The sequence below is a fragment of the Crocodylus siamensis genome, chromosome 6 (genome assembly GCF_052110815.1).
Source record: "Crocodylus siamensis isolate JL-2025a chromosome 6, ASM5211081v1, whole genome shotgun sequence".
In the NCBI taxonomy this organism is placed as follows: Eukaryota; Metazoa; Chordata; order Crocodylia; family Crocodylidae; genus Crocodylus; species Crocodylus siamensis.
In genome coordinates this window covers 85686834-85710501 of record NC_143400.1, presented here as the reverse complement: position 1 = coordinate 85710501, position 23668 = coordinate 85686834, and the positions used below count along the sequence as shown (strand labels likewise).

At 44.4% G+C, this 23668-nt stretch overlaps 1 protein-coding gene, 1 long non-coding RNA gene and 1 other non-coding gene across 11 annotated transcripts in view; 1 reads left to right on the top strand and 2 right to left on the bottom strand.

The window, feature by feature from the left end:
* Positions 1-23668, bottom strand: part of NLGN1 (neuroligin 1) — a 623398-nt gene that overhangs the window by 500468 nt on the left and 99262 nt on the right. Inside the window, exon 1 of one of the 8 annotated variants that reach the window (XM_090056035.1) lies at positions 1989-2974. The exons of the other annotated variants lie outside the window; for them this stretch is intronic. The gene's annotated coding sequence lies outside the window, so the exon portion shown is untranslated. Of the gene's footprint in view, positions 1-1988; positions 2975-23668 lie in introns of those variants that run through there. 8 annotated transcript variants of the gene reach the window in all.
* LOC149863115 (uncharacterized) lies at positions 1353-16353 on the top strand. 2 transcript variants are annotated; one of them, XR_016443351.1, is made up of 6 exons: positions 1353-1861; positions 2956-3059; positions 4006-4358; positions 9391-9421; positions 10534-10643; positions 12010-16353. It is a non-coding gene; the product is annotated as an uncharacterized LOC149863115 (long non-coding RNA). The 2 variants fall into 2 exon arrangements; XR_016443350.1 differs by having other exon boundaries at positions 4006-4925.
* On the bottom strand, positions 5115-5232 carry LOC149863116 (U5 spliceosomal RNA). Its single transcript, XR_016443406.1, has one exon. It is a non-coding gene; the product is annotated as a U5 spliceosomal RNA (small nuclear RNA).

Sequence of the window (23668 nt, the reverse complement as noted above, 5' to 3'; positions counted from 1 at the left end):
TCCACGTTCAGAGACTGACTGTATAATGCTTGCCCTCCTCTTCCAGGATTTATTTTTTAAATAGTTTCTTTTTTGGGTGATTAAAAAAACATAATAAATATGGCACCAAACAAATGGTTCAAAGCCAGCCAGATATCTGTAATACTGATCTATATCTCTATTAGTGAAGAATGTACATTTCCTTTTACTAAAGGCATGCCAATCCATTACAAACTCAGCTGCTTCCTCCTCTCTTCCCCCTACTCCAGTCTAACAATCCTGTAGGGTATGCTTGTGTATGAGTCAGAGGTTATTAAATATGCTAATTGATAAAAAATAAAATTAGCACCATTACTACATTTTAAATCCTCCATCCGCTTGAAAATTAATTTATCTGCCTCCTGCTTGATCCTGATCTCGAAATCACCCTCTCCATCGCCAGCCAAAACATGCTCACTTTGCTAAGGCTGCTAAGTATTTAAGACCTGGGAGGGATATTATGTTTTTCTAAGGTGGGCTGGAAAGCTCCAAGCCAGTCTCAGTCCAGCCTTCGTGCTGGTTTCCACACAACAGCTTGTGTTCAGCAGTCTCCACTCCTTTTGCTGCTTCAGGTAAACCAGAGGTACTCAAGCAAACACAAGCTTAGCATGACTATCCCCAAGCTCACCCTCTCTCCCAGTCACATTCTGCATGCGATTCACATGACACAGAAGAAAGGGAATGTCTTTTCCCTTATATATATATATCTACGCTGCCCTCCTCCTTTACTGCAAAAGAGCCATTAGACTATTACTGCAGTCTGTTGCTCCCCTCTGAGAAAACCGGTGTCATCCATCAAAAGCAACTGAGAAGCAAGTAACCTTTTTACCTGGGCCGTACTCCCAGGGAAGTGACAAGGCCAACATTTTCCAGCTTGGCTGCCTAGCTCTTGGCCCTTAAATTTACATATAAAAATGGGCTGATTGGCCCAGGGACTAAGACACGCATCTCACCGCAAGTCAGTGGGAGCTCAGCATCTTTGCTAAAGAGGACACCTGAAATAGGAACTTCAGAGCCCAAAGCTTAGCTCCTGATGTCTTTTTAATATTGCAGCTGTTAAAACTACAGCTCACAGTTACACTCACAGCCTGCTGTTAAGTTTACCCCAGGCCTGCGGAGGAACCAGAAAGCTCCCTTGGGCCATTGGTAAAGCCCGTGCACTCTCAGAAGCTCCCAGATTTGCACTGGACAGCAAGGGCAAGCATGCAGGGAGTCTGAATATCTCCACCTATAACCCCTAGTAACCACCAGCTCCACGGCCATGCTGCGTCTGTGAGGAAGAAGCAATCAGGCCTTCAGAGGGCCCTCAAAAGTTATCTCCAGGGTGGTCCCCAAGAAATGTGAATTACCTGCCCAAACTTCCCAGGTCTGGCTGCCCCCCACCCTGGGAAGCATCTGCATGAATGCAGATGTCAGTGGCTCAAAACCCTTTCGTAGACTTCATGGACGTTAAGGCTGGAGGATGATGGATGGATGGATGCCCGGGAAGTCAGCTGGGGTCGTAGCAAGAAAAAGGTCCGGATTTCTCTTGGGTCAGCGGTTCGCTAGCCCAGCTAACACCAGCGGCCGGCACAGGCCGAGGACCGGGCCGCAGAAAGGCGCAGCCGTGCTCGGAGCACCGGGACACGGCTCTGAAAACCAGAGCACAGCCCAGCCCCCCGGGCGGGGGAGGCCGCCCCCCGGGACAGAGGCGGGCGGGGGCGGGGGATCCTGTCCCCGCCGCCCGGAGACGGCGCCGCTGCACCCAAGTGCAAGCAGGAGTATTTCGCTGGGAGAAGGGGCGGGCCCGGTGCCCTGGCAGCTCCCCGCGCCCGCCGGGGCAGGGAAGGAGGCGCAGAGCAAGGTGGCCCCGGGAGCCGCGGCGGGAGCGGGGCCCGCGCGAAGTTGCGGGAGGGACGGGACGGGCGGGCCCGCCGGCACCAGAAACTGCCCCGCTCCCGCCCCCCCCCCCCCGGCACGGAAGTATTTACCGGTTCCCAGCGGCTTTTTTTTTTTTTTTTTTTTTTTTTTTTAAATGTATTGGGCAATCCCCGCAAAGCGGCTCCTCCTGTCGCCTCCCGGCGCGGGCGTCCGCCCCCTTCCCGGAGAAACGCGGCTCCGCGCGGGGCGCTCGCCGCTTCCCGGCCCCGATCCGACGCGATCCGGCACCAAGGCGGCCTCCCGGCTCCGCCGCAGCCGGCCACGTCCCCGGCGGCGCTGCCCCGCTACTCCGCTCCGGCCGCCGCCGGCGCATCCTGCTCCGCCCGCGGGTGTCTCGCCATCGCAGCCTGCGCGGGGGCGAGCCCCGCTCGCCGGGCGTCCGCACGCGGGATCGCGGGGCGGCGGGGGGCGGTTTTCAGCCTCGGCGCTCTTCTCCCGGTTGCTGGACGCGCTGCTCAGCTAAAATAATAATAGGAATAATAATAACGCCGAGACCCTTGGTTCTCCCCTCTTCTAAGGCTTCAACTCCAAATTGCTGCTGGGTGAAAAATGGGACAAAGATACCTCTAGTGGCTCAGCCCTGAACGGCAGGCGCGATGCCGCTTGAAGCCTCCTGGCTGCCCCGTGGCCCCAGCATCCCGGCACGGAGCTTTCCTTTCCGCCGGTGGCTAGCGGCTGGCCGGCTTTCTACCAGGGGGAAAAAGCTCTTGGTCCGGGGAATGCAAATGTTCTCTCATCCAGACGGGCGGATTTCCCTTTCGTGGGTGTGGATGCAATCACACAGACATACCTGCCATAAAATGAGGCGGATATCACGACTGGATCGCGCGTGGGTTGTAGGTCTTGTTTATCTGTCGGGAAGATATCTCAGGCTAAGGGGTACTGATCTGAAAGAACAGCTGCTCTTACTTAGGTCAGTCCAAAAAGTCCCTCATCTGGACGTCATATTCTTTACGCCCGTTTCTTGCCTGTTATTTCAGCAGCTTTTTCTTTCTTTTTTTTTAAACTTTCTATTAGTCTGTGAAGTTGATTTTTAATTTGGAAAGATTCTCCTCCACAACTGAACTGGCGCCCGCAGTCTCACAAGGTCCCTTCCAGCCCTGAACTTCTGTGAATGACAGGTAACAATTCCTGATAGATCTGGGGTGAGTAAGTCCCCACACTGAGAAATGACAGCACATTTCAAAACCAACCCTTCTCCAAAGCTTACCTCCGGCCCAGACTAAGCCATTAACATCTAATATTCTGCAGGAAATGCTCCTTAAAACACTCCAAAATACAGACTTTTAACAAATCGCATTTTAAAATACTGGTATTAATCAAGCACAGCACACTTGTTCATGACTCCACTGTGCCTATTGCCTCAGGCAAGGTCTAAAAGTCCCATAAATTTGATAAGTTTTTATGATCCTTACCCAACCACAGGCCCTCCTGGAATTCAATGGCAGTTCAAGCTAAAGCCCAGATCCTCAAAGCTATTCAGGTGCCCAAATAGCTCTGAGGATCGGGACTTGAGTGTCCCTGATGAGGACGAGAGCCCACCTAAGGTAGCAATGAATTCTGTAGTATTTCTGCAAAACCTGAACCATCCTGGCATTTTGTTTGTAGGGTTTGTCTTCAAAGTCCCCTGGCCTTCACAGCACCCCACTACTGTCTTATTTGCCACTTTGAAAACGGGTGCCGTGGTAGAAACAAGGCAGGCAAGTCCACTACGCATTGTCCAGGCTATGAAATCAGATTTGTATGATCATATCCTTCTCCCTTAAACAGGAGAAAAGGCTTTCTGTTGAAGAAATCCACTTATGGCTATCAATCAATCACATGCCACCAGTTAGACTGAACCATCCACCAAACAACGGTCAGTGCCGTTATTAGAGAAAGCACACAAAAAAGAAGTACTCTGTCACTGAACTTGGTGGCTGCCATCCAGGAGGGGTTTTTTGGCTGGGGTACTGCCCTGTTCAGAAATATGGGGAAATAATGTTAAAATGAGATAAACGAATTCTTGTCTCTTTTGCACGGGCCGGTCACAACTGCTGATTAAATGCAGAAACCTTCCTTTTTCAGCTCTTCAAAGAACGTATGTAGCGTCTCTTCCTACCAAGAGGCTTCTGAAGGAACAACCAGACATCAGGAAAGGACTGACCATTTTCTCCTCTCTGCCAAACCTCCTGCTGGACTTGCATTTATTTCCCCATCTCATCTACAGCATGCTCATCCCAGGACTAGTCAGCTGGCGCTTTACCCTTTCATAATCTAACACAGTCTCTACAAATCTCACGTGGGAAAAATCTTCAAGTTTGTTGTTTTAACCAATCAAGGCTCTTTTCAAATTCCTCTTCTACCTGCCTGTCACTGTCTACATCAACACGTCTCTTGTTTCAAAGACCTCAGCCTGTCTAGCTAGATATACAAGAAAGGTATTTGGACTCATTTGAAACATGCCTGTCTATCTCATTTGAAACAGGCCTATCTATCTGTATATATAATAAGGGTATATGGACTCATTTGAAATAGAATTTCAACCTTGGTAGAAATAAAGGGACATCTAATTTTAAAGATGTTCCGAGAATTACACGCCACAAAAAAAAAAGAAAAAGAAAATTTGAACCCAAAGGTATTAATAGATAGCCTGTTTGCAAAGGTATTAATAGATAGCCTGTTTGTGAGCTGAAGATGTTACTCAGACCAACCTACAAGGTGCTGAGCAAAATGAAAGGATGAAAGAAAATAATTTTTGGATCCAGCTGAGCCCTGAAATAGTTGTATTTTACTCCTTCAGGCAAAATTAGGGAAAGAGAGCGGGGTAAATCTTTCTGATCTGAGAAGGTAAACCAGCAGCACACTCTGCTCCCATTTCTCAGCCTCAAGAGGAGTGCACACCCCACACAGTCATCCAGACTGAGGTGTCTACCTGACCTCTATAAAAAGCAAAATCTGCAACAGACAGATGAGAAGAAAATATAAATCCTTCTACAGCCTAACGGGTGAGATGAAGTTTGCCAAAGCATTGCCCAGGAATTAGATTTAAATGTTTCCTGAAATCACTTTTGTGGCATGCTTAAGATAATTTAAGATATAGACAACTTTTCTTGTAAAGCTTTAGATTTTAGCTTTAGCAAGGGTTTAATCCCCAAAGTTGCATTCTATGCCCCCTAATTTTTTTTTTTTTTTTTTGGCCCCACCTGAACAGGGCCACGAAAAATTGTGTGAAGACTCATAACTGTTCCTCTCCATGGAAATCTTTAGTAAAAAGGTGAATGATTTATACGGTTTGAAGAGAAACTGGAATATATTGAAACGGTGGGTTTTTAACTGAAACCCACCGTTTCAATTTTCACCACGTTACGGCAAGGGGGCCGAGCCTTTTTTTTCTTTGTCGGAGCCAGGGGGTCAGCTGCCAATGGGCTGAATGGCCCTTGAGCTGCGGGAGGCCCCAGTTCTTTCCTCCGTGGTGGCAGCAACCCCGGAGCCACCCAGGCGGGCTGCCACTGAGCCAGGTGCTGCCCCAGCCAGCTCGGGGGCGGTGAAGAGCCGGATCGGGCTAGGTACTGCCTGCAAGCTGGTGCAGTACCCAGCCTGCTAGCAGCCTGCCCAATGGCCCCAGGGGGTACCAATGCCCCAAGGGGAAGGACTAGGGGCCCCCACAGCTCAGGGGGTGTTCGGCCCACTAGCAGCTCACCCGCCAGCTGTGGGAGAGGTGGGCAGTCTCCGCTGGAAAAATAAAGCATTAAGCCCCTCGCCGCTTCTGCCTTCAGTGGGTGCCTGCTGAAGGCAGAGGCAATGAGGGACCTGACCCTTTTGTTTTGCAGAGCCTGCCCACTTCTTCCACAGCTGGGGGGGTGAGCTGACAGCTGCATCAGTGCGAACATCCGGATGTAGTTTAGCGTACAACGACGCACAGTCACTTAAAACCCCTAAAACTCTTGAATGTGTGATGCTAGTAAGTCACACAAAGTGACATTTTCATTGCATGTACATGTTAACGGCATCACGTGTGCAAGCGTCCTGTGTTCCCAGAAAGGAGGCATAAGCTAACTTTAATATGCAAATATAAATGGTAGGATTATTGAGGGATTTATGCAATCCTTACTATCATATTTACTTGCATATAAGATGACCATGAACATAAAATGACCCCTCCCAATAATCAGATTTTATGTAAGAAAAATGTATTAATTTGTTCTCATCTTCCAGCTATTGAATCTAAGTATTGGTGGGTTGTCTTGAATTTCTGACACCCCGCTGCTACAGCAGAGACAACTGTGACTGGGGGCCGGGGGGGTTAGGTGACCCCCCTGCCTTTTGCCCCACCGATTCCTTTCCTCTGCAGTCTTCCTGACCCTCTTGCCACCTGCCTTAGCCCCACGCCCCCAGTCTCTGCCTCTTCCCCCCACACCGCCTTCCCCACCCTTTACTGCCATACACTGTCAGGCTGCTCCATCCTGGCCAGGCAGGAGCAGGACTTTCCATGCGATCCCTGCCTAGGAGAGACCCCAGCCTCCAGAGCCAACCTGTGCCTGACAGTAAGGGGGAAAGAATCGGGTGAGCAAGGAAGTGGGGGAAAATACTGCATAGGGGAAGTGGAGAGAGGACAGGAGGCTGCTGTGGGTCTGATTCTGGCTCTGACCCAGACTCAGGACCAGTCTCATGGCCACAGCAGCTGCCTGCTGCCCCCTCTGCTTCATATGCAAATACGATGAGAGGCTTTTTTCCCCCGTGCTGATTGGAGGAAAACATCTTGTCTTATATTTGAGTAATGTGGTGGTGTTCATTAATTGCCTAGCTCAAGGCAGGTCATTAAATGGTTTCTTCTAACTACCTAATTTAAATATTTTCTTTGGCTTTATAACACCTAGTTAAGATTCCTCACCTTTGCACATTTACAAACTCTTTTAAGTTATTCATGATGTACCAAAACCTTAAATGAAGATTTTTTGTCCATCTATTGACTTAGTTATGAAATAGGTTCAGTAATCAATTTGATGGTCAATATTCTTTGGTTTTAAGTTATCAGAAGAAAAGACCCACTCTGTAATGTGTAAGCAACTGTTAAAAACCATACACAGAAAGAGAGATCTTGAAGTGACGTTACGTGAAATAATCATCAGTGATTACTTGCATTTTGTTTTGCTGATTTTCCCCTTTCTTTAATAATAGAACAATCATATTTAATGATTGTGAATATTTTGCTGTGGTGTCACTAAGACGGGCGGGCAATTATTTCGGGCAGAGGGCCGCTTACTGAGTTTTGTCAAGCCATCGAGGGCCACATGACAGGCAGCTAGGGGCAGATAAATATTAATTTTCTAAATTTTTTAGGGGCCCCACAGGCTGGATAGAATGGCCTGGTGGGCCGCAACTGGTCCACGGGCCACATTTTGCCCACCCCTGCACTCAGAGATGGCAAAGCACTGCCAGCAGGAGTCGCTTTTCTGAACTGGCCTTGGGAGACGGTTGCAAAGATCTGGCCAACCAATTCTCATCTCATTACATTGTTAGTAATTTGGGAAATAATTATGATTTCATACTCAACAACTTGAAACAACCTTTCTCCTTAAGCATTTCACTTGTACTGGCTGGCGGGGAGAACAAACTACTTGCCTTGTACTGACTGCGAGGGAAAAGGCCCATGCTGTTCTATCAAACTTCCTAAATGTATCCTAATATTTCACTGCTCCTAACTGACAATAGTGATAGCAGCACAACAGGCAACTTGAAGGAACATCCGCGACGCTATTAAGATCATTTTCATGCCATTACTAACTGTGTTTAATGGTTTTTAAAGTATCTTTGATTAAAGGTTACAGCGTTAAGAGGTAACTATAAGCTTGAGTTTTCTGAGCTCCAGTTGCAACCAGTAGGCTGCCTGCAATGAAATAATGTGCAGATGTTATAAGGTATTCTCTTCTATTTAGAACCCCTGCTCCCGGCAGGTCCATTCATAGCATCTGACAAAGCAAGCTGTTGCTTGCAGAAGCTGGTGCCTCTCTGAATTAGTCTTTAAGGTGCCACTCTGCCCTGCCTTCTGTCTAACTTCAGACTAACATGGCTAACTACCTCTCTGTGTTCTCTTCTGTAATCCTTCTCAGATATTACTGAGCTACCACCTTGTACTTAGATCAATTCCATCTTCTACTGACCTAATGTTAAATGATGAAATGAATGCCTGTCTGCTTTTAGACTTATTCTCCTACAAATGATGGACCTCTTTCATTCTTAAAAAAGTTTAAAAAATCATTCATTCTTTTGGATGAAGATGTTTTTTTTAGATATAGGTCACTTGTCTAATCCTCCCCACATTTTTAACGTAGGGAGCTAAACCAAACCCTAATAATAAGTGTATGGAGCAATCTCCAAGGCATGTCGCCTATAGCTTTTAAGAAATCTGGGCACACGCTAGTTATAGTCATTACATTCTCTCATTTGACACAGTTTGGATTTTGCATACCCCAAGGACAGCTACTGGTTGGGATTTATACTTGCCATCATCTGACTGGATTTATTCTCTGACATCATAAAAAATGCCCTTCTGGGACACTGGATTTTTTCAGTAACGTCTTGCTGTTGGGGTATACTAGTTGCTTGTATGATCTAAATACTGTTCAAAGGTAGATTTCTTCAGCATCTCCGTTTAGCTAACAGTCGCAACCAATGGTTTGCTCAAATCCCAAAGCAGCTGAATCCAGTCAAAACTGAAGTTCTATTGCAGGGGTTGTCAACTGGGGGCACGTGTCCCCCCGGGGGTACTTGGAAAGGTGCTAGGGGGTACATGCAGGCTGGGATGGACCGCTGCCATCCACCATCCCGCCCTGCCGCTTCCCAGGAGCGGGACCAGGGGGCTGAGGGCAGAGGCTCCCTTCTTCAGGCCATGCAGGCACTGCCCCGCTGGCCGGATACGGCAGGTGGGAGCTCACATCCACCACCTTGCGCTGTGCTCTGCAGCCAGCTGCCGCCACCACCGCCCCCCACCCCCGGCCGCCACCTCTAGAAGGGGTACACTCCTTTAAAAAGGTTGAAAACCCCTGTTCTATTGAATCATTTTAGATGCACACTGGGCCTGGCTTCTTTAGTGATTATGTTTAAAACAACAGGATTGCAATTTCCATCTCCACATCCCCTTCTGAATTGTTTCACTATTTTGACTCGGACCTCAGCTTAACAAGAAAAACTTGAAAATGTTAGCTTTTACTTTAGTCATTCCTGCGATTCATTTGGTGTAACTTATTCCTTTTACCCTCTCCTGGGTACTTTTAAGAGACTAAAATTGATAGAGTAAAGCCACTGCAAAAGTTCCTACTGTATGTTGATTTGTAGGTCACAAGTCCTGCAAGTATTTATGCTGTTTGCCAGTGAAATTTTACATGAATTTTAATATCTGAGTGTTTGTTTAAAGCCCCGCGTAGTCTAGAAAAGTTTTATGACATGCTTTCTTTTCATATTCCTTTTCAGAGTTCCACTTGTTCTTCAAAATCTGAGTCAGGTAATTTATTGGTTTGCACTAATTATTATGTTGAAACGTTTGGGACCATAACCTTCACTTTTTATTATTCCCTGCAGTTATAAAATCAGCTTTATATTTACACTATGAAAGGCTAAGCATTTCTAGTCTTTAATTCAAAATTGATTTAAAAGTTATAGATGAAAAGCTACATGCTAAGCAGTGCTTTTAACTGTATTTGAATTGTGAAATGCTCTGGTACATTCACTGAGTTATTATTAAAGTTAGCCTGTATTCTTTTCATTCTAATCACTTAATAATAACTTTGTAGCATGGACCAACTTAACCTGGGTATAATTCTATGGAAGTCAATAGTATCTCGGGAGATGTTTCATTGTTTTCTCATGTTTGCATCAGAAATGGCTTTGGCAGAAAAATTAAAATGGAGGCTGGATTGAGAAATCAGCACTTGTGAGTTAAAGAATACAGTGTCTTCCTGCATGCATCCCTAGTAGATGTTTTTTCCTGCTATTCTTCCCATATTCCATAAGCCAGGAAGGCTTCATATTGTGTCAATTAAGACCTATTGAAATCTTGAGTCTCTCTTATCACCAAAGAAATATCTCAGATCCTCATTTAAATCAGTCAGTAATAATATGATTGGCAAATATTTCATAGTTTTACTTCCAAATATTCTTGTCCTGATTGAAGTCTGTTGGCTTGTAGTTATGATTACACTGATAACTCAATGATCAATGTAATTAGCCTGGCTGTCATTATGGCTGCTGCCCAAAAAAGCCAAACATAACAAAGAGAATTTAGAATTTCTTCCCCAATGTAGCAACTAATGCGATCCCATTAATCCAAGTGTACTCGTAACAACTGGAGAAAAAAACCTATGAAGAATTTAATGACCTCCTAAAAAATGTGTAAAGGTAGTGAATTGCTTTGCATTTGTTTATGTCATCTGCACTTATGCTTGCTTGTAATTCAGGTTTTGAATGAGGCCACGGTGTCTTGTGGATAAGACATTAGATTGGCAGGCAGGGGACCTGGATTCTATGTCTTGTTCTTCCCTACTAGCTCTTAAATTTTCTGAAACCTGCATCCAGGGGTGACACTAGCCTGAGCAGATCCAGCATTTTGTTTCATAGAGAGCAGCGGAAAAGAAAAAGCAGAGGGGAGAAAAAAACAGACACACATTAACTAAAACTGACAAACGTGACTGCAGATTTTCCATCCAAAGTTGAGAAAAAGTCAGCAAGTAAGTGTGTGCTTAAGACTCTGTCAACAATATGTCCCTTTTAATGAATTTTTCGTTAGTAACCACAAAATTAAAACAGCTCGTATAACTAGCCACTTCTACAAATCCCATCTACAGTGTGCTGATGTGGTATATAGTATATTACTATTATAGTCTAAATGTTTTAAGAATAATCCACATGCTTTAAGACAGAAAGTAAAGAACACTCCCCCTGCCTTTCAAACCTATGTCGTTAATGAGATGGCTGGAATGTAAGTCCCTACTTTGGAATCTGACCGGGACACTGGGCTGAAAACGTGTGCTTTTATGAAACTCACATGTCACGAAATGTATATGACCACAAATAGTTGAGATGTCTTTTTGTTTCATCTGAAAAGCAAAACTGCCAACAATACAGTGGCTTCCTATTACTGTCCCAGAGCATTAGGACAGTACTAGCTCCAAGAGACCTGCATCCACCAGCTCACTCATGACACCACCTGCAGTTGGCTGGATTTTGCTAGACAACGTGAAATCAATTTTGAGGTCTCAGGCACCCGTTCAGTTGATACTTGCTAATAAAACACAAGATATAACCATAGTTTGCATTGGCACCCTTGCTGGCAAGCCCAAAGAATTGAAGGGTCATATTATTATTTCTAGCAACGGCCTGCCTGGCCAGGTCAGAAGTGAGGTATATTTGAGGCATGGTATAAGGCCCTGAACCTGGCGTTCTCTTTTCTACAACGAGAAGATTTTAGCTTCCAGGGTTGCTAATAACTGAACAATATGAGGAACATTGCTTTCATTCAAAAGGAGGGAACCTCCCCCACATAGTATTAAAGAATTCAGAAGGCTATAATTCCCCAGATGTCATAATACCTATGGGCATAATACGGTCATGTTATCTTACACAGACTTTAACATCTGAAGTTGTTCTTACAGGCATGTGCTGCTAAAAGCCTTAAAGTGAAAGCTGCACAAATACTTGGTAATACATATCTATAATTAAACTGAGTCCTACTTCCAGCGGGGCATGACAAATACATTGACTTTTTAGCACGTCTTGGCTGTAAAATACTACTTTTTTCCTTAAGAACACTTCTCTGCTCCTTCTACATTTGGCACTCACAGAACCGAACAAACAAAATTCCTGGCATTCACAAAAAAAACCCTGGTGCAGCTGTAATTACTTTTTGAGTGACAGGGTTTTGGAATTCCCTCACTGCAGAAACGGAGCCAGTTGTAGGTTGTTTTTAGGTAACTCACAATTTCTCTGGAAGGATTAGAGAGTTCATCACTTTGCTAGTCAGGGTTACTCTTACTTCCATTTATCTTGCTGTCACATCCTTTCCATTCCTTTTCCTTTTTTTTTTTCTTCCTGCAGGCAGCTGGTATTAATACAGGATCTCTCATTTGGCCAGAAGGAAAATACGGCATTCAAGGCAAAATCTAAGGTGGCCAGTAGAGGGCACAGAGTGGTCCTAGATCTCCTATATGGTAGTGCTGGGCACTGCTGTTTCTTTACTTGTTTTGCCAGGTCTGGGGATGTAAATGAGGCATCTAAAGTACGCATTGCGTTTTCAGTTTAGTAGTGAAGGCAGGATACAAACTGTCTGCTCTGCTCCGCTCTGCTCTGTTCTTGGGGGGTTTTTTGTTTCTCAAGCATTCTTATATTTGATAGTGGTGCAAGGCTTTCACTACAGGTTCACTTCCGCTAACATGAAAGAGGAATGCCTGCAAAGCTGAGTACTCCAATAAAAGCAATGCCATGCGTTTGCAAATCTGAGCAACCGTACAGAGATATTTTCATAAACATTAACAAGGATAAAAAGCTGCATCTGCCTAGCAAGGAAACAGTTTATTTCAGTTGGATCGAATCTTGAGATCTTTAATCAGTCAGTATTCAAACTCCCATTAAAGGAAAAAGGAAAAAAATGTAAGCCTATGAAGATTTTGGAATGTCAGCTTGCCGAGCTGACAAACAGTGACATTTATACCAAGGGGAGCTTAGCAGGCACGAAGTACAAATTGCTATGATAGAGCAAACCAGAGAAAGTTCAAATGCATCTCCCTGAAATACCAAAACTTCCAGGAGCGCATCACAGGGCAATACGTCCCAGCCATCGCTCCCCATGGGGATACAGTACGCTCCCTTCTTGGGTGAACTGGCTGTGGTTAATTGGGATAATGCTTTTCAGGAAGGTTGTGCACATAGCAGCATTAGGAAAGGGCAGCGTGGCCATTGCAAACAGGTCCAGGCATGGACAAGAAATATGAAGTAGAAGAGTGTCTCCAGCTTTTGCCCATCCCTGTGGAAGACAGTTACAATGTGACTCTAAATCTGGATCATGGCTTTAAATACCTACATTTCTGGCCCTTTGTTGATACTTCAGGTCTTCTGCCTCCTCCAACCGCAGCAAAGGGAGACTGAGCTAAAAAGGTGCAATCACAAGCCAGGACATACCAGGCATGATTTTTTCTGTATTCAAATCAATCTGGATGAAGTTTTAATACCTGGCATTTAAAACTTATTACTCTTAAGGACAGAGCAATATTTTAAATACTTAAAATATTTCTTGTACCTTTTACTTTTTAGTACAGAAATTATTATAATAATAAACCTTTGCAATTGCTTCACATCTTTTATGGATAACACTAGTGATAGGTGAACCCCCACCTCCCACATCCACCGGCCCACCCCACAACAATCCAGAGCCTATTGAACTGGCCTGATGAGCAACACTAGGTTAAAAAATAAGAGGTTTAAGCATTAAATGCCTGGAAATGGTTTTACAAAATGTATTGCAGCAAAACTGTACCAAGTCCAAGAAAACCTCATTAACATAGAATAGGCAAATCATTATATCCTGATGCGAGTTTTGTTTAATTTACGAGAGGTGGAAGAATAGTGAATGTGCCTGTTAGTCATAAATTACTATTTAAGATAATTAATCAGCCACTTTTTATCCTAACAAAGAAAGTGACTCATTGATGAAAAACTGGGACAAGAAGCACGCGGCTAGTAGAGGGGGAGAAGTCAGAAAAAAAAAATGGAAACTGCTAAAAACCCTAGTAACAGGATTTCAATCTTTTGTGCAGGAACTAAAGTTGCAGAGAGATTGTGCAGTTCTGCCTGGCATACAGCATTTGATATTACTGTACTGTACTGTCTTCCATCAAGGGATAAGATCCACTGCAAATGCTATGTCCTTATACTTTATCATTATTAATTGCTTATAAAGCATCATCCAAGTACATGGTCATGTACAGAGGATAATGAACATTTGCCAGCAGTTACCAAGGTAACTGCTAAGCTCTGGGCATAACTGCCAACAATTAGAAGAGTTTAGCAAGAGACTATTCTCTTAATAACCTGGGTCTGGAAATGCTAATCCCCTACATGTGCTGGACGTTGTGTATGTAGCTTGATGGGTTTTGGCACTTCCAGGACCTGATCATTTATTTTGCAGGGGCAGCTTTGTATTGCTCCAGTCAGGGCTGTCCTTTGGGGAGGGTGGGGTGGGAATCGGGGAGACCGCCCTGGGCCCCACGCTTTGGGGGGGTCCCGTGGAGCCAAGCAGAAGCCAGGCAGAGCGGCCACAGCCCGCCTCTCGCAGTGTTAAAGGGGCCTCGCACAGGCTGATTTGCCCCGGGCCCCGCACCCCACTACAGTCATCTCTAGCTCCAGTAACACAAAGATGTCCTAAACCAGCTTACCTACCACTTTAAGATGTCCTCTATCTGAGTTACAGGGATCCTTGAGCAGTATGAAACTGCTGCAGCTACTTCTATATCACTCCTCCCTGGGATCCTGGGGCAAGTGATTTAAAGTTGGGGTTACCTGGGACAGCCAATGAGCAGCTAGTCAGGCTGGGCCCAAGTAGGGAAATGCTGAGGGAGAACCAGGCACCTGGTCTTGTCGGGTCTAGACATCAGGAGGTTGGATTGAAAACTCTGGTAAATGTGGAAGTCTCTTTATGTTACCTGGTTTTCAACCATTTATAGTTAGAAACTTCCTTTTGTAAAGAAAGTAAAGTTCAGGTTTTCACCCATTCCCAATCCCACTGGGAGCTGTCAGGAAAATGCCGGTGATGTGACACTTGCAAAGAAACTGCAAAAACTCGTAACACTGGGCACCTGGAGGGCTGTTCTGTGGTGCTGGTGCCGGAGGTATTCCTCCTTCAGTTTTGTCTTATTACAGGCTCCTTGTCTCCAGCTGATGCCCCATGGTAGTTGTCTGCTGGGACGATGAGCAGCAAGAGCAAAAGAGAGAAGCTGCCTGGGTGCTTGCAGAGCTGGTGCCACAGTGACTGTTACTGAAATGGAGGAGTCTTTACAAGGAAATACTTGCTTCCTCCCCACAGCCCAGCTGCACGTGTGAAAATCCACTGGGTTGCAGGAACCTGCAACAGATTTTGCAGATGTGAGAATCACAGGAACGCTATATCTCTTGGCAACCTGTCACTGGAGTAATGCCACAACATAAGGTTAATAGGGGAATGAATATGCTTATGTCTGTGGTAACAAGTACTGTGAATCTGGCACGCTCGTGCAGTTAACAAAACTGCAGGTCCTTCTTTTCTATTCCTGAATCATGCAGATGAACAATCCCTGCAGATGGGACATAATTTATAAGCTTTACAATAAAGATGAAGTAGAGGGAAACTTTGCTCTGCCACTGATACCATCCGCCGCGCTGCCAAAGGCTTTCCCAAGATCGGCCTTTAACATACAGAAATCACATCCTAGGATGGAGCAGTAAAATGACAATGGCAAATTTTGGAGGTAAGCAACCTTTAGCTTTGTAAGAATGATACCGTCTGAACAAAGCTAGAAGACAGTAATGGCTTCAGGTCAATACCAACATAGACCAGATACAACCAACAACCTATCAAATGAAATGTCAAGTAAAACGAGCAATTGAAAGCAACTGAAAGGAACAGGGGCTGTAACTTCTACACTGCAGGGCCCCTTCTGGGAAATACCAGGATGGTTGTGAGTTCATTTATCAAGGAGATAATGACCCAAAACCAGCCTTCTTGACTGTAAAGGCCTTGGATTTTTTTTTAAATAAGAGGAGTCTAGGGAACTAATTAGGAGGAAGTAGCTCCCTCTATGTCCAGAATGAAATCCCATTGAACAAATAAGCAATTTACTGACTGTAACACAAGTAGAGACAGAAGTCAAACAAGCAAGGATGATCTTGTGTGTGGCATGAATTGAACAAATACAGAACATTAAAAAACATGCTGAAGCAGTGCCTGATGTTGGAAAACTGAACCTGTTTATCATTTAATATATGGACATGAACATCTATATACTTATGGACATGTACGGTGCCGTTTTAATTCAGGTTAATATTATATCTTCAAGCCACTGTATTTCACACAAAGGCACCAGAAAAAAAATTAATACATTTATCCATCATTATACCCCCTTAACCCAATCTCTCCGCTCTCTTACACTCCACTCAAGAGGTGGGGGATGGTATTGTTTCCTACTCACGTTTCTCCATCTCTTGGGCAATGAGATAATTGTCTTCACAAAAAGTCAGCTAAGCAAATACCACATATTTTCCATGCTCTGTGAAGAACAGAATATTTTGTATTTCAAATCCTAGCAGGAACAGTATCATCTGGGTTGAAAACTCTGAAGGACTCTAAATAAAAGGAATACAATGCAAAGCAGTAGATAGATGGGTGGAGAATGTTAATGTCGACGGAATCAGGTTATGACTGGTCTTATTTTTTCATTAGATATCTTGAAATTGATGCATATTGCATGTTAGTATAATGTCCTGATGACACTTAAAAAAAATTATATGCACACTGGGGCACAAATTGCATTTTCCTTTGTGCTTATAAAATTCCTAACACATTTTGGGCACTTCCACAACATATAGTATAGCCCACATTATAATGATGATGCTGAATTGGGGAGTGCAATGAGTGCTGATAAGGACAAGCGAATGATGTAGAGAGGCAAGCATCCAACACCAATTCATTGTTTTCCTGTACCATTCAACACCCCATTATTTGAAAAAGAGATTTGAAACATGGTAGAAAAGGCAAAATGAACATTCGTACTGAAAACATGAAAACTGATTTATCTGGGATCAAAATCACATGTACTTAATAAGAAGAAAAAAATATTATTAATGGTCAAAAGACCTTTTTCTATGCAATTGGTTCATTAAGAGTTTTAATCCAGCATGAATTTACTGGATCATGTATAACAAATTAGATGCTTTGAAATGTGCTCTCTCCACTAAAAAGGCCATTTTAGACTACATACTCACAGGTATTAGGTAGCCCAGAGGTATTGAAGTATTTTCTCTAACCAGATCTGATGCAATCACATCTGCAGTATAACAGTCAAGAGGGGGCTTTACAGTACTATTAAGAGACTGAGAGACTGCAGGGCAGATTGATTTGCAAACTAAAACTAAAAGGAGCTAAATATCCACAATGCAGATAAAGAAGCAAGTAGAAGAGGGTGGGGCAGTCACTTAGCAAGAGTCCACAAACAAGCCAAAGGCATAGATACTAAAGAGAATAAATTATGGTAACAAGGGAGGTAGGATGATGAGTAAGAAACTATTTTGGTGCAGCATTGATTAAAACTTTCTGACTGTTGGGTTAGGGAATAGCTCCCTAAGGGAGGCACTAAAGGTCATGTGTCAAGCAAGTGTTTCTCAACTTTTTCAAGCTGGCAGCCACCAATTTAAAGTAAAAACAATACTGTGCCTTCCCCGTTTATATTAAAAGTAAGAGAAAAAAAACTGCATTGTCCATACCATGCATCTATAATTTATTTGTGTGTTTCAAGAGTTTGGCAGAGAACACAACCTGGAAGAGGGACGTTATTTGCTTTAGATAGTCATAAACTTCTCAGTGCCTTGTGATACCCCCTGCCCCCATTCCTTTTTGTGACCCCTTTTGAGGTTGTAACCCATCAGTTAACACTGCTTGGGAAATTTAGGAGATTGAAGGACGAGCTGGTAAATGTACTGAAGGGAACATTTCAGCACTGGCAGGGAGAAAGGCTGAATCACCTAATGGGTCTTTTCTGCTGATAGCCTTCTTCAGTTATGGTTCCATTATGTTAGCATCTCATGATCGATATAAAGAAGAGAATAGGGTTTGGGGAGCATAATAAGGCAGGCTGAAGCAGGAGTCCAAGGAATAAGGCCACACACACACAAACACACAGGCCTTTTGAAATTTCTGCCCCTCTTTACTTTTATTCAGAGCGCTGGCCAAGAGAAATGCTGATTCCCAAGAGAAAGAAGCAGATCTTAAAAATACATAATATTTTTTATGTTACCCCCAAACTGATCATTTAAATTGATCATTTAAACCATTAGTTTAACACTCCAGCCCCTACTCCCAACCTCTTCAGTCATTCTTTTCTCTTTGCTTTCCAATGAATCCTTCATGTTTCCTGTCCGGCTGGTTTTCATTGTTAACTGTTTCTAGCAAAGCCAACCGGGGTGGATCCAGGGAGATGCAATGGTTTGGATGCACTCCCCATTCAGTTGACCATTCTGCAGGAGCAGCAGCCGGAGGCTGTTTTTTAAGCCCCAGATCAAGTAAGAATTCCCACCGCCCTTTCTCTCTGTGCTCAGCGGCACCCCCTCTCCCAACCCCTTCCTCCCCCCCAGCTCATTCCTGTCGCTGTCTCCAGCTGCCTCGAGGGCAAGAGCAGGGGGGAGCTCCAAAGTGGTTCCTACCTGTTCCAGCTGGGCTGTGCCGAGAATTGAGCTCAGACACGGACAGCAACAGCAGCAGGCATGTCCCTCCTTCCTATATACCTTCCTATACACCCCTGGGTGTTCCCTGCCAGTGTGTGAGCAGACACAGAGGAAGAGAACCTATTCCACTGCTGTCACTGCTGCTTCTGTCTCTAGACCAGGGGTGGGCAAAATGCAGCCCGTGGGCCAGATGCGGCCCACTAGGCCATGCTATCCAGCCTGCAAAGCCCCTAAAAAAGGTAGAAAATTAATATATATCTGCCCCTGGCTGCCTGTCATGCAGCTCTCAATGGCTTGCCAAAACTCAGTAAGCGGCCCTCCGCCCGATTTAATTGCCTGCCCCTGCTCTAGACAAACTGACTCCATGTGCAGCCTGGCTGTCACAGGGCAGAAATCACTCTAGAGCACCCACCCCCTGCCCCGCAACTGAGAACAGCAGCAGTGGTGGTCAGCAGACGGGAGATGGGAGAGGAGGCAACAGGCGGCTGAGCATGGAGGAGCAGGGAGCAGGGAGGGAAGGTTCTTATCAGCTTGAAGGACTTAAACCAGTCCCCCCAATGCTGCTCCTTTGGCATGGTCTGCCCACCCCAGTTTTTGGCAGGGGAGGGAAGGCTGGGAGGTGGGCTGCAGCCACCCCTGCAGTGCTTCTGCACCCCTCCTCCAAAACCCTGAATTCACCCAGGGAACTTACTCTACATTTGGTCTCTTAAATCCTTGATAGCTTTTATTATTTGTGTCCAAACAGTTACTTAATGCACACACACACACACACACACCCCGGTCCCTGACACTGTTTACAGTTGCTTTTTCCTGATTTTTCAGAAATTTAGTTCTGGAGAATCTTTAAGGTTTGGTGTCTTCAGTGTGTGATGGACTTCTCTACAAATTACCTGGGGGAGGGGGCATTTCTGAAAAGTCACGTTTAGCCACGTGAGCCTCCTCTTACATCTTTTAGGTTTAGGTATTTTATGAATGTATTGCACTTTAAGTTACAAAGTGCTGTATGTAATTCAAACCCACATGAATATGGATGCGCTCATTAGTAGTGTTTCTTTTGTCACTCATCTCATTAGTGTCAGAGTACCCTTGGGAATAAAATACTTAATTCTAAGCATTTGGGTGTAACAGATTCTCACTTACGTTTTTCAAGCCTTTGGAAAACAAAACACTCCTTTGATGACTGGAATGGCCAGCTCACTGTCTACACATTATAAATGCAAGAGCAAAATCTCACATTTCTTTAAGAGCACAATGGCTCCCTAGAAATCCTAAAACTGTTCTCATAGTTGGCTGCCTCTCGAACATGCTGTCTTATCTGTATTCTCCTTGTTTATTTTGAAACCTAGACTACCCAGGGTAAAAACAGATATAGCTAGTGATTGTGACTGGCTTGTTTGTTTCTGCAACACCATTAATGGTTAGGCTTTGTCTACATAAACTTGAGAAGGTATAATAGCACCTTGTTAATCAGAAGTATTATTAGGTATTTTTCTGGCTTGTGGGATTGAAGAAGAGAGCAGAGACACACTGCATTTATGAAAAATTCACACCCTATAAAACACAATATTTAGGTTAGGTAACATAAGAAGAATTTCTTCAATATTAGGGACATACTCACAAAGTAGAAAGGAAAATTGCATCAACACCCTATAGCTTCGAACCTGGACCCTCAGCCTGATGAGCATAGTTACTCATAGACTTCATAAACATTAGGGCTGGAAAGGACCTTGGAAGAGCTGCGAGTCCAGCCCCACGGGCAGGAAGTCATAGTTGGTAGGGTCAGAAGGGCAGATCATCAAGTCCGATCCCCTGCCATGGGCAGGAGAGAATGCTGGGGTCAAATGACCCTGGCAAGGTGATTATCTAGCCTCCTTTTGAAGACCCCCAGGGTAGAATGAGCACCACTTCCCTTGGAAGTTGGTTCCAGATCCTAGATGCCCTGACTGTGAAGTAGTGCTTCCTGATATCTAGCCTGAACCTACTCTCAGTCAACTTGTGGCCATAAGTTAGCAGGAGTCATAGGATCCCAGCAAGATAAACATCCAAATGTCTCTTGAAGGCATTCAAAGTAGGTGCTTGAACCACCTCCAGCAGCAGTCTATTCTAGACCTTGGGGGTTTGGACAGTAAAGAAGTTCTTCCTTATGTCCAGCCTGAAACAGTCATGGAGGAGTTTGTCACCATTTGACCTTGTCATCCCTTGGGGAGCTCTGGTGAACAGACGTTCCCCCAGATCCTGGTGAGCACCCCTGATAAACTTATAGGTGGCCATCAGATCATCCCTGAGCCTACGCTTTTCCAGGCTGAAGACTCCCATAACTCTCAGCCTGTCGTCATAAGGTCTGTTTTCCCAACCTCTGATCATGCTCTCCTCTGGACTCTCATGACATCCTACTATCTTACAATTAGTCAGCCAGGCTGGTCAAGATTGTCCTGAAGCCTTCAGCAGGGCCTAGCCCTCTGCTCACTCACTGACATCAGAGTAGCTGGGATCAATTGATCCTCCAGTTCCCCCAGGTAAACTCCTGACCTGAACAGGAAGTACCTGGGCAATAGGGTTTAAGCTGGTTCTAGACTGCCTTCCTGTTCCCTATGGCTTTTGCTTGGCTTGATTTCCTGGTTTCTAACCTGGCTTGCTCTCTGCCTCTGTCTGATTCCCCAGTTTCATGCCTTAGCTTGTTTCTAGACCCAGCTCTCTGCTTTCTCCTTGCTTCTTGACCTGGCTGCTTGCTGACTCCACTCTCTGCTTGATCCCCCAGCTTCCTGAATCAGCCTGTTCCTATACCCCATACTTGGATCAACCTCCTGGCTTCCTGATGTGGCTTGTTCCTGGAATCTGTTTGTTCTTCCTAATCTCAAAATTGTCTGCCCATGACCCAGTGTGCCTTGCTGCTCTGGAGTTAAAATAATTTGTTCATAACTTACAGTGCACAGTGCCTTTATGGGTTACAAAACTAGTGCATCCAATAGCAAGGTTACTTGTTTTTCTTCCCTTGCAGTTTGGTGGTTGCAGTCTGGGGAATTTTGAAATTATTTTCTGTGAAACTAATTTGTTATCAATGTGAGAGTTGCGTATCCCTCCAAAATTAGCCTAAATTGTGTGAGATTTATGATAAAACTTTGGTCAAAGAAATATTTAGAGAGCTCATAGCATCATGGGCTGGAAGACTTCATGAGGTCAGCTAATCCACCCTTCTTAAAGGAAAGGTCTCTAATTGATGCTTGAACTCATAACCTTCATGTCACGTCCCCAGTAATGTTCAATAAGGATCATGTGCTGATTCACTGCACTACTGGAGCAGGTATTAATTTTGATGTCTATAAATTATCCTGGTGAATATTTATTTAATTTTTAATTTACATAATTTGAGACAGGAGACATGTGATCTATTCCATGATCTACTTCACTTTAAGATTAATTTTACTGACAATCTTTTCATCCTGGGATTCTGAGAAGACACCAAGACAGCAGATATGAAGCTAGTGAACACTGAAAAACATATAGCATTTGAGGGATTTACATAGAATGCCATTTTATGTTCATTGTTATTTTGATATTTAGGGTTATAATATCAACTCAATTGCTGGATAACTGAGTAAGTCCTAGTAATAAATTTCCTGGACAAAAGATCATTAGTTTTTAGTGTTTTAGTTATAGGTTCTTAAGGCCTAATGATTCAAGTAGTCATGGGGAACTTGGTCAACATGAAGTACTTGAAGGATTCAGTTTTTCAGTCTGCTAGATGCTTTGTGACTTATTTACTCAGACAATACTATGACTACACCATGGAAAGAAGCTACTGCAGTCCCTCCATCAGAGACCATTATAATTTCCCTCCACACGGCAGTAGAGACATTACAACACTATATGAAAAATCTTCAAGAAAACATAACAAGACACAAAAGTGCCCAAGAGATGATTTTTTAATAAAACAAATACAAATAATAACAAACTCATGTAATTTTTATTATTATACAGATTAATAAAGAGGCGATATAGCTTTGGTATTAGATACACACCATGCACGAAAGACAAAAATGTGACAAGTAGAAGTGGGTCATCTGAAACGTTAATCATATACATCCAATCAAGAAGATGCATCTTGTGTAAAACTAAGGAAGGGATACTCCCGCTGTACTCAGCACTGATGAGACCACAGTTGGATGAACTGATGGAGGTGGCAGCACTGAACTGACCACAGTTGGAGTACTGCATCCAGTTCTGGGTGCCGCACTTCAATAAGGACTTGGAAAAACTTGAGAGGATCCAGAAAAAGAGCTACCCATATGACCACGGACTTGCAAGGCAAACCATACAAAGAAAGGCAGAGGGACCTGGGGCTCTTTAGCCTAAAGAAGAGAAGGTTGAGAGGGGACTTAATAGTGGCTTACTGCTATATCAGAGGAGTGCATCAGAAGCTCAGTGCACAACTGTTCACTAGGGCACCCCTGGATACAAACTCCTGGAAGGCCGCTTCAGGCTTAATACCAGGGAGAAACTCCTTCACAGTCAGGGTGTCCAGACTGTGGAATAAACTCCTTCCCGAGGTGGTGCAATCAGCTACCCTGAAGGTTTTCAAGAGGAAACTAGACAGTCACCACACTCGGGTCACCTAACCCCAACTGTCTTTCTGCCTAGAGTGGCGGTGGGCGGCTGGACCTGATGATCTGCAAGGTCCCTTCCAGCCCCTAACAATTTATGAATCATCTACAGTATAACAACAATATAAGAACATAGAAGATGTGTATGCTGTGATGGCTAGAAAATAACATTTAGAGATTTAGTTTTGGGAACCGGCTTGTAGGTAAAGTAGATAAGCATTAGATCAATGGTCATGGGGAACAGCAAGGATTAATCTGTTTCTAAAAGCCTGTTTGTGACAAAGTTTCCTCCAAGGTCCACTGTATCTGAAGCCAGCAGACACACAGGCTGGAAAACTGAAGATATGTACCACACTGTTCCATAACATGAACAGTGTACCCAAGCAGAGATAAGGGGTTCTGCAGCATTGGCACCAGGTCACAGTGCCCAACTGCAGAACCCTTGGGATTTCTGGCTTTGGTGGTCAAACCAAATTAAGATACCAGTAAATGGCCAAATTCAGATATGTGCATATGAAGGATTTGTTGGAACAAAGCAATATGCTGACAGGACAGAACAAGGACAGCATGACGACCACAGGGAGACCAATCAGTGATGCTCAGGAATTAAGGACACCACAGGGGAGAAAGAATACAAAGGGAGGGATTTCAGAGTAGCAAAGGATCCCCAAGGGGGGAAACCAAGGCCA